Source organism: Dioscorea cayenensis, chromosome 18 (assembly GCF_009730915.1).
Source record: "Dioscorea cayenensis subsp. rotundata cultivar TDr96_F1 chromosome 18, TDr96_F1_v2_PseudoChromosome.rev07_lg8_w22 25.fasta, whole genome shotgun sequence".
In the NCBI taxonomy this organism is placed as follows: domain Eukaryota; kingdom Viridiplantae; phylum Streptophyta; class Magnoliopsida; order Dioscoreales; family Dioscoreaceae; genus Dioscorea; species Dioscorea cayenensis.
In genome coordinates, this window is record NC_052488.1 from 9,524,963 (window position 1) to 9,534,771 (window position 9,809).

Sequence of the window (9,809 nt, forward strand, 5' to 3'; positions counted from 1 at the left end):
CGAGTACCCCATCTTTATCGATTGCCTTACCCTCTTCTTACTTTTTGCTCTTTCACTTGTTGATTTTTATTGTTGAGAATTGAATCAATTTTCACACCTATCACAATTGATCTTCCACATAGCTAAGAATCAAATTAAGTATTTTTCACTCCCTACTCCCTCAGGATTCGACCCCGCTCACCCGGGATTATTACTTCGACAAGCCCGTGCACTTGGGGGATATAAGCAAGGGGAACTTGTTAAGTTTTTGGCGCCGTTGCCGGGGAGCTAGGCGTTTAGAGATACTTTGCACTTTGTTTTCTTAGCTATTCCACTACACATTCTATTTCATATCTTCTTATTCTATCATCATTCCGATTTTTCTTTTTCTTTACTTTTTGGTGCAGCTCCAGAGTTATGACCCGAGGGAATCCATCAATATTGATTGAAGGAGACCTTGAGCTTTAACATACACTTCAAGAAAAAGGGAAAGAACTCATGACAAGAACGACTTAATCCAGTGATTTGGAAGTAGAAGGATCTGACAACATGGCAGAACAAAATGAGCAACAACGGACACTATCCAATTATGCCAGACCTTCAGTGTTGGGGACACAATCGAGTATTGTGCGCCCCCAATTACAGCTCAATTTCGAGCTAAAGCCGGCATTCATCCATATGTCGCAGCAGTCCCGCACTAATTCAACGGTTTGGCGATGAGGATCCAAATCGTCACATAGAGAGCTTCCTCAAGGTGTGTGACATGTCGAAGATAAATGGTGACTGGATGATGCCATCAAATTGAGAGTCTTCCCATTTTCCTTAAAGGGGAAAGCAAAGCAGTGGCTACACTCATTACCTAGGGCATCAATCACTACATGGGAAGAGATGGTAGAAGCTTTTCTAGCCCGTTATTTCCCTCCCGGAAAATCAGCAAAGCTTAGGAATGAGATCTCATCCTTTATGCAGTTGGAATTGGAGTCTCTATTTGAGACATGGGAAAGGTTCAAGGAACTCCTGCGCAAGTGTCCGCAACACGGATTCCCGGAGTGGATGATTAACCTTCTACAATGGTTTGAACCCGAGTACAAGGCAACTCTTGGATGCAGCGGCAGGAGGTACCTTAGGTAGCAAGACCCCCGACGAGGCTCGTCAATTGATTGAGGAAATGGGGTTAAATAGCTACCAGTGGAACACTAGAGAGAAGAAAAAGGTGGCCGGTCTCCATGAAATTGATGCGGTAACTTCATTGGTGGCCCAAGTGGAGAGTTTGAGTAAGAAGCTAGATCTTATAGCTTCGAATAGAGTGGCGGCCGTGACCAATTGCACCGGTTGTGGTGGAGGACATGCTCCCTCCGATTGCCCAATTGTCATTGGTGATGTTTCTTCAGTTGAGAATGTCGACTTTGTAGGTAATGGAATGAGACCTCAAGGGAATCCATACAACAACATCTACAATTAATGTTGGAAGAATCATCCCAACTTTTCATGGAGTAATCAAGGACCACAGAAGACCATGGGTCATCGGGGTTCCAACAACAACAACAAGCCCCTCAAGTGGAAAACAGGATTTCAGGCTTGGAAACCCGAATGACGGATTTGGAGAAGCACTTGACTAGATTTATTCAATCGGCAAATACAAGGTTTGAATCAGTCGAGGCTACACTTCGCAATCACACCGCCTCCTTGCACAACCTTGAAAATCAAGTGGGACAAATTGCAAAATCTCTTTCCGAAAGGCCACATGGGAGTCTACCAAGCAACACGGAAACCAACCCGAGAGAACATGTGAAGGCGATCGCTTTGAGAAGCGGTCGTGAGGTGGAAGGGAGGCTTCCAAGTGAGAAGCCGAAAGAACACGCACCCGAGTTCGTCGAGGTTGAGAAGGGAGCAAATAAAGAGAAAGAGGTGGCACCCCCACTTTTTAAGCCAAGAATCCCTTATCCCTCTAGATTGAAGAACGACCAAGGGGATGACCAGTATAAGAAGTTCCTGAGTTTGTTCAAGCAACTCCACATCAACATTCCTTTTGTTGAGGCTTTGGCTCAAATGCCTAAGTATGCGAAGTTCCTGAAAGACCTATTGACCAACAAGAGAAAAATTGAGGAGAGTGCTTCAAATGAGTGCTTGATGCTTCATGCTCGGCCGTGTTACAAAAAGAACATGCCGAACAAGAAAAAAAGACCCGGAAGCTTCATTATTCCCTGTAACATCGGCAACTTAGGTGAGGAAATGGCATTGGCGGATTCAGGGGCAAGTATCAACGTCATGCCATATACTTTCTTCCAAAAGCTAGGCTTGGGTGAGCCTAGGCCTACTCGGATGACTTTACAATTGGCGGACTGAACGGTACGACATCCGAGAGGCATCATTGAAGACGTACTTGTCAAGGTGGACAAGTATTATTTTCCGGTTGACTTTGTAGTGCTAGATGTTGATGAGAATGCAGATGTACCCTTGATACTTGGGAGACCGTTCTTGCGGACTTCCAAAGCATTGATTGACATGGACGGTGGAGAGCTCACATTGAGAGTCGGAGACGATAAACTCACTTACCTCCTGCTAAAGCCATGCGGCATTCTCTCGATTTTGATGACACTTTGTATTTTCTAGACACTACTGATGAAATTGTTGATGAATATATACAGGAAATGTTCAACCCGGATCCATATGAAGGTTTGTTCGACCAAGAGGAGAGCAATGAAGAAGTACTGATGCTTGGTTTGACCGGAGAGGAAACATCTACCCCGAGAATCTTGAAGAAGGTGCTCTGGAAAATGAAGAGGGCTCGAAGACGCCACCGAAAACTCCCCAAGACTGTTGGAGACGTACATGAGCCAAGGGAGTTGGACGAACAATTCCTAGGTGGTCCGAAGCACGATAGTACACCCTCTACCCTCAAGAGACTTTGCTCATCATGTTTTCAAGTTATGGGTAAGAGGGCAACCTTCATTCATGAACCCCCGTGAGGTAAGAAAGATACGTCAAGCTTAGTGACGTTAAACAAGCTCTTCTTGGGAGGCAACCCAAGTGTTTACTGTTCTCGTACCTTTTAGTTTAGTTTATTTGCATGAATAAATTGTTAAGTGTTGGTGTTTCAATTTTTGAGTGCTTGTGCTGTGATCCTATTGTGGGTTTTTAAAAGAATTCTTTATATATTTTTTGTTGAGAATTGACGAAGTTTGGTCGTTTGAGTTCTATTTTGTGTTTTTATCTGGTATATCTTGCACAATAGGGCAGGCTCTGAGTGTGTAAACATGTTCAGATTAGTTCTGCAGAGCCTGCAGATTTTTCTAAGTCATCCAGAGAAAACACACGGGCGTGTGGAATTTCCACACGCCCGTGGATGTGTACTGCGAACTCATCCAGAGAAGGCATAGGGGCGTGCGGCTGCCTCTGTGGATGACCATGCGACTGACGCACGCCCGTGGGTAATTTCCACACGGGCGTGTGATTTCCTGCAGAGTTGGGCGGATTTTCCCGAGAATACACAGGGGCGTGGACTCGCCCTTGTGGGCGACCTTGTGAACCACGCACGGGCATGGGTAATTTCCGCACGCCCGTGCGAAATTCTGCAGGTTGCCCCCTCCATCCCGAGAAAACACAGGGGCGTGTGGCCGCCCATTTGAGTTGAGGCATGTGAATGCCCACGCCCGTGTGGATATTCCGCACGGGCGTGCGGGCAACTTGATATTTTTCTCGGATAACCAGGGAAGCCACAGGGGCGCGCGTCTTCCCCTGTGGGTCTGGCGCACGGGCGTGGGTATTTTCCGCACGCCCGTGTGAGATCAGTCTAAGTCAGTGAGAGTTTTTCCCGAGAGCGCACAGGGGCGTGCATATGCCCCTGTAGAGCTTTGAAGTGAGGAACACGGGCGTGGGTAATTTCCACACGCCCGTGTGGATGCACAGAACGTCAAAAGTCGCAAGTTTTGTTTAAAAAGGGGATGATTTCTAGCCTTCTTCACGACTCCGTTTCCCTCGAAAGCACTCTCACAACATTCTCCGAGTCCATTGCGCAGTTTGGTGGGATTTTAGCAAGTTTTCCAGCCGACTCTCTATTTTATCATTTCTCCTCGTCGGTAACTTCGTTTTCTTCATCTTCTTCGTCAATTCATGATTTTTATTGATTAATCTAGTCAACAATGCTTCGTTTCTTCAATTGGAACAATGATTTATGTTTAGAACGAAGTTAGAGATATTATTGATGTGTATTTTTTTAGATTGTTGGTACCGTCAGATGCGTTTCTCACGCCCGTGAATCCACTGCAGGGCGTCAGTGGAAATTCCACACGATCGTGTGGATTTTCGCAGTATTGTTTTATCAACTTGTTTGACTAATTTGGTTTAAATTTGGTAGATCATGGCACCTAGGACGAAGAAGCAAACTGATAAGAGGCCACGTGAGTCATCCTCCCGAGCCCCGAGGGCATGCGATTTTTCTATTCCCGAACATCAGGCCCGCTATGAGCGCTTATCGAGACTCCGCCCCGACTGGGACTCGATTCCCCGGACACGACTATATTACGAGATCTTCAAAGCAGGGAGATGAGTTCACTGAGGAGATTGAGGACCTTGTTTCGTAGGGGGTTGGCGGCGTTGTTCACAATTAGAGAGCCGACTATCCGAGATTTTGCATCGGAGGTGCTCTCCTCGCTTGAGTTTGATAGAGCGTATGCGAGCTTCAACAATTTGGGCACCATTCAGTTTAGAGTGTTTGGACAACACCATAGTTTGAGCATTACGCAGTTCTCTATACTACTTGGCTTATACGAGGAGGCATTCATAGATTCTGAGGAGTACGCACAGTTACTTACTGATTATCCTGGAACCTTGACCCCGTAGAGAGCTTACAGAGTGCTATGCGGTCAGGGTCAGTACGAGCCTGGGGTTTCCAAGGCCACGTGCCTTTCCCGGCCAGCCTACAGATACTTGCACGCAATCATGAGTAGGTCGGTGAATGGCCGTGGCGATAGTACTGGTGTCTTGAGCCGCCAGGAGTTGCTGTACTTGTACTCGATGGTAGAGCACGTACCGATACATTTGGGGCACATCTTGGCTGATTACATCAGGCATCAGGGACAGTACACTAGACTGGGAGCAATCTTCTCGGGTCCTTACATTACGAGATTAGTGCTGGGCATGGGTCTCTTGGATTCGATTCGCGGGGCCGAGAAGACGAGTGTACCCGCTCCCCTGGGTCTAGAGACGATGCGGTTGATGGGCATGGTCCGCAGGGTTCGGACAGGGGTTTTTACGTTAGTTTTACCAACCCCAGAGATAGCTGAGGATGAGGGTGATGATGCCGGAGCATCTCAGCCCGCCCCCGAGCCTCAGCCTACATCGATGGACACCGAGGTCGCTCCAGCGGCCGAGGAACCACCTCCAGTGCGTATGTTTTCACCTTCTCGAGCCAATGATCGCTTTGAGAGGCTCGATAATGCTATAGGAGTGGTCCGAGCCGAGGTTACTGAGATTAGGGCTACGCAGGCCACTCAGTACAGAGAGTTCATGGCGCGTTTCGACATATTACAGCAGATCCTAGAGCGAGACGTTACCTTATCATTCGTCCTGCAGCCGAGGACTCTTCAGGCACCGCCGGTACCTCCAGCACCTCCATCCTTGACCCCAGCCCCAGAGGACCCACTATATGCTTCCACCTCAGCAGCGGCAGCACAGGAGCCCGAGAGAGACATTGACACTTGACTTCTTGACCTTCCTTTTACTTTCATGCATTTTACTTTATCTTATTTTCTTGTTTTTAGACTTGTTCACTCATAAAGGATTTTTCCTTCTGAGTTTATGTTATTTTGCATTATCGAGTTGTATTCATTGCTTCATCTTTTATACACTCAAGTTATTTTTGTTTTTTTCTTGAGCTTCACCGAATCCCCTCGTGTGTGCGCAGGATGGTCTTGTCTTCTTGGAAATTGAGACTTAGTCATGTGTACGGCCAAGGTGCTTTTGGCACTTGGCCGATGCGAGCTTCACAACCCGTTGGAACACTACTCCCAATGAATTAGCTTCATCAAACGCAACACTAGGAGTCGGGGAGTATTGTTTTTGCTTGCTTCTCCCACATCTATTTTTTTGAATGATATATTTTTGAGTGAGCTTGCATGTGTATATTGAGGACAATGTACAACCTAAGTGTGGGGGGGGAGGGGGGAGTTTCATAATACGCACATCTTTTCTATTGTTCTTGATTGATATATGCTCACATAGCCAATGGCGGTTCACCGTAGTTGCAATGATTGTATTCTTAAGTCTAGGAGAATTGTTAACATTGAATGTTTTCATACTCTAGTTCTTGCTTGAATTTTTAGGAATTTTTGCCCGATTTACACTTAGTGCACTACTCACTCTTTGAACTCTATTGGAAACTCATGTTTGATGTTAAAGGGACTAGTTAGGTTTATTTTCTTGTGCTCAACTCAAAAAAAAATAAAAATAAAAATAAAAATAAAAAAAAATAAAAAAAATTGAAAATTGAAAATGAAAAGAAGGAACAAAATAGTTTTATTGTTTATTTGTGTTTGTTGGGTGGAAAGAGCTACCACCTATGAAGAATTAAGCTACTCTCACAAGTCGGATACTAGTTATGCCCTAATGAGAGAAAGAGCTATCTCATAGGATGAGTGAAAGCTACCACTCTGGTAGAAAGAGCTACCACCTCGAAAGTGTGAAAGCCACCTTAGCGGCCGCTTTGGAAAGGGCTACCTTAGAGGATGTGTGAAGCTACTACCATCTTTTAATTTTTTGTCACTTTTTGTCGATAAATAATTCCCTTTGTACTTAGAACTTTGAGGAGTATACCTTGGGTTGTTTTTGAGTGAGTTCACACACATACACGAAATTCGGGTTTGTTGTCCTTTTTTATTCAAGTTTTTTTAGCTAGAGCATTGATTTTTTTCGTGATTTAGTGTTGAAATTTTTCCTTACTTGTAGAATACTTTCTTTGTATACCTTGCTGAACCCTAAGGCCAAGCACTTTCAATATTTTTCTTCATCAATGCATGATATGTTTTAATGTTTGCTTGAGGACAAGCAAAAAGCTTAAATGTGGGGGAGTTTGATAAGTGCTTGTGCGATATGAATGCTGAGCGCTCATTCCTTATGTTGAGCATTACTTTTCTCAGGTTTTTTTACATTAATATGTGTGTTTTTATGTTACTTTTTATGCGGTAGGGTTGTGAGCCCGAGTATGAAGGAAATAGGCCAATGTGGATCATAATGCACCTATTTTTGGAGGAGATCTTGCTAAGGTTCAAACGCGAAGACATAGGTCGGTGTGAGATGCTAGAGTGTGTGCCAACCTCCTCGTATTCGAGTGAGCACATTCATTTGGAGGGGCACAAAGGCAGTCACACTCGAACATTCTGATTTATGCATATAAGAACAAGAGATCCACCAACGTGCACATCATTGAAGAGGCAAGTGATTCACGACGTTAACGTGTGCCCGTTTGCGTTACTGTAGCAGGTACTGTAACAAAACACTGTAGCAAGTACTGTAGCAGCATGGCTAAGAAATCAGAGAAACAGAGAATCCACACGGGTGTGTGGAAATTATCCACGCCCGTGTGGAAATTCCACAGGGGCATGTGACATCATACATGCCCGTGCAGTCGCCCGATTCCAGCCCTATTTAAAGCTGATTTCAGCCCCGATTTTGGTATTCTTTTCTCCATCTTTTCCCCAACTTGTGAGAGGACTTCGGCTAGGGTTTTGAGGGGTATTGGCCAAGGTTTTGGAGAAGTTCTACGGCTCCAACATCGTGATTCCATTAGGAAGAAGGTTGGTAAGGGAGCTTCGATCGAGGCGAATCCTATACCAGACGAAGGAATCTTTGGACGACGAGTAGAGGACTCTCCACAAGACCATCGACACGACCATCAAGGGGGTTTCTTTATGGATTCATTGCTTTTACATTCGATTTCTTTGATTGTATTAAGCTCCATGGAGAGCTAAACCCCTAGTGGGTACTTGGATGATTGTGAACCCTAGGATGTATTCGTTTCATTGAACTTCTTTATTATCCTTTCAATAAATTGATGTTTATTGTGAGTTCCAACCTTGAATGCTTGATTGTATGAACATTTCCCCTAGAGTGACACTAGGGTTGAGAGTTCTTGTTGGTAACCTTGTGAGTGAGTGACACACCACAAGCGTTAGACAAACCTAGGTTGGAGAGGGTTGAGAGGGTGAGTCGAGAGGTACAGAAGCGTCCCCTTTCTCCTCCAGCGTGATAGATTCTACCTCCGTTCTTTGAGTTCTTTGCGGCCATAATAGAGTGAGTGGTCTAAGGAATGAACCTTCGCTGGGGCCTAGTTGCGCGTGTAATGGAGTGAAGCGTTGAGAGGATCTTAGTATCTAGGGCTTAATTGTGGCTAGGGACCTTCCGCCTGGACCAAAGGGTTAGGCCTATATTTAGGAAGAGATTTATCACTTGGAATCCCTAGAGTTCATTGCAACTCTATGCGAATGCGAGGTGTTGAGATTGTTCGATTTCTCCTCCGGGACATGTATAGAGTTAGGCATATTTGACCTTAGATTTGGGACTATGTATGTAAGGATTTCCACGACTCACCATTGCATTGATTAGGAAGCATAATAGAGAGTTCTTGCACTTGAAGCGATTATCCTAGGTGAAGCATTATCCGAGTACCCCATCTTTATCGATTGCCTTACCCTCTTCTTACTTTTGCTCTTTCACTTGTTGATTTTATTGTTGAGAATTGAATCAATTTCACACCTATCACAATTGATCTTCCACATAGCTAAGAATCAAATTAAGTATTTTCACTCCCTACTCCCTGTGGATTCGACCCCGCTCACCCGGGATTATTACTTTGACAAGCCCGTGCACTTGCGGGATATAAGCAAGGGGAACTTGTTAGGTTTCTACATGAGAAATTAAGGTGATTAGTCCATCCAATTTTGTAAGAGCTACTGCCTTCGAATCAATTAGTATTGTTGATAAAATCTACTTGCTTTACTAGGCTGGTACTTGAGTTGGAGACATGCACCCTTTGTTCACTTACTTAATAACTAGAGCCCGTTGTTGTATAGGTTATATCCAATCAAGTCTTTTCGTAATGGCTCCGACTTGGGTAGCTGGTAAGTGCTAAACTAATCATATTTTCTATATCATTTAAATTGCATTTAGTTAGAAAGAAGTGAATTCACGGATGTTTTGAAGCAAAATGAAGTATGTTGTTGAATCTAGACTACATCACAACTCACAATGGATCTATAGCAACTCACAACACCCGTTGTCTACACTTACCACTGTTGTGATCAACCTTGTTATAATATAGAACTAACTTTTGCACAAGATTCAACCTTGTTACAATTGTTGGATTTGTGTATCAGAATGTGGCATTTACATTTGGTTATTGCTTGTGTATTGAGAGATCCTTTCATCTAGAACACACTTCAATGAATAGGTATCGCTGATACTTGCTAGAGATGTAAAGGCGCCATGTACCATTTGATTGGAATCTCAGTGGTTAATTGTAGATTTTTTGACATGGAAACCCTAGAACCCATTGCAATCATGCAAGGGTAAAAGTAGGAGAGATTCACTTCAAGCCTTAGCAAGGATTAGACACTAAGGAGTTCTGAGAGATCACTCGGTGTATTTTTGGTTTCCTTCATTCCAGCTAGCTTAGGTTTATTCTATCTTAAATTGCAATCTCCTTAATCTCTATCATCCCAAGTGAAATCGATCCGGCACTGTTTTCATTCATTGATTTAGTTACTTGTTCTCCATTGTTTAGGCCTTTTCACTTTTTTTTTATTGTTTCTTTTCTATTTTGAGTTAATCCCAAT

General features: G+C 44.1%; 1 non-coding gene across 1 annotated transcript; it reads right to left on the reverse strand.

Annotated features, from left to right (window-relative positions):
* Positions 1 to 915: 915 nt before the first annotated feature.
* On the reverse strand, positions 916 to 1,022 carry LOC120283051. The gene has a single exon (XR_005543054.1). It is a non-coding gene; the product is annotated as a small nucleolar RNA R71 (small nucleolar RNA).
* Between the last annotated feature and the right edge of the window lie 8,787 nt (positions 1,023 to 9,809).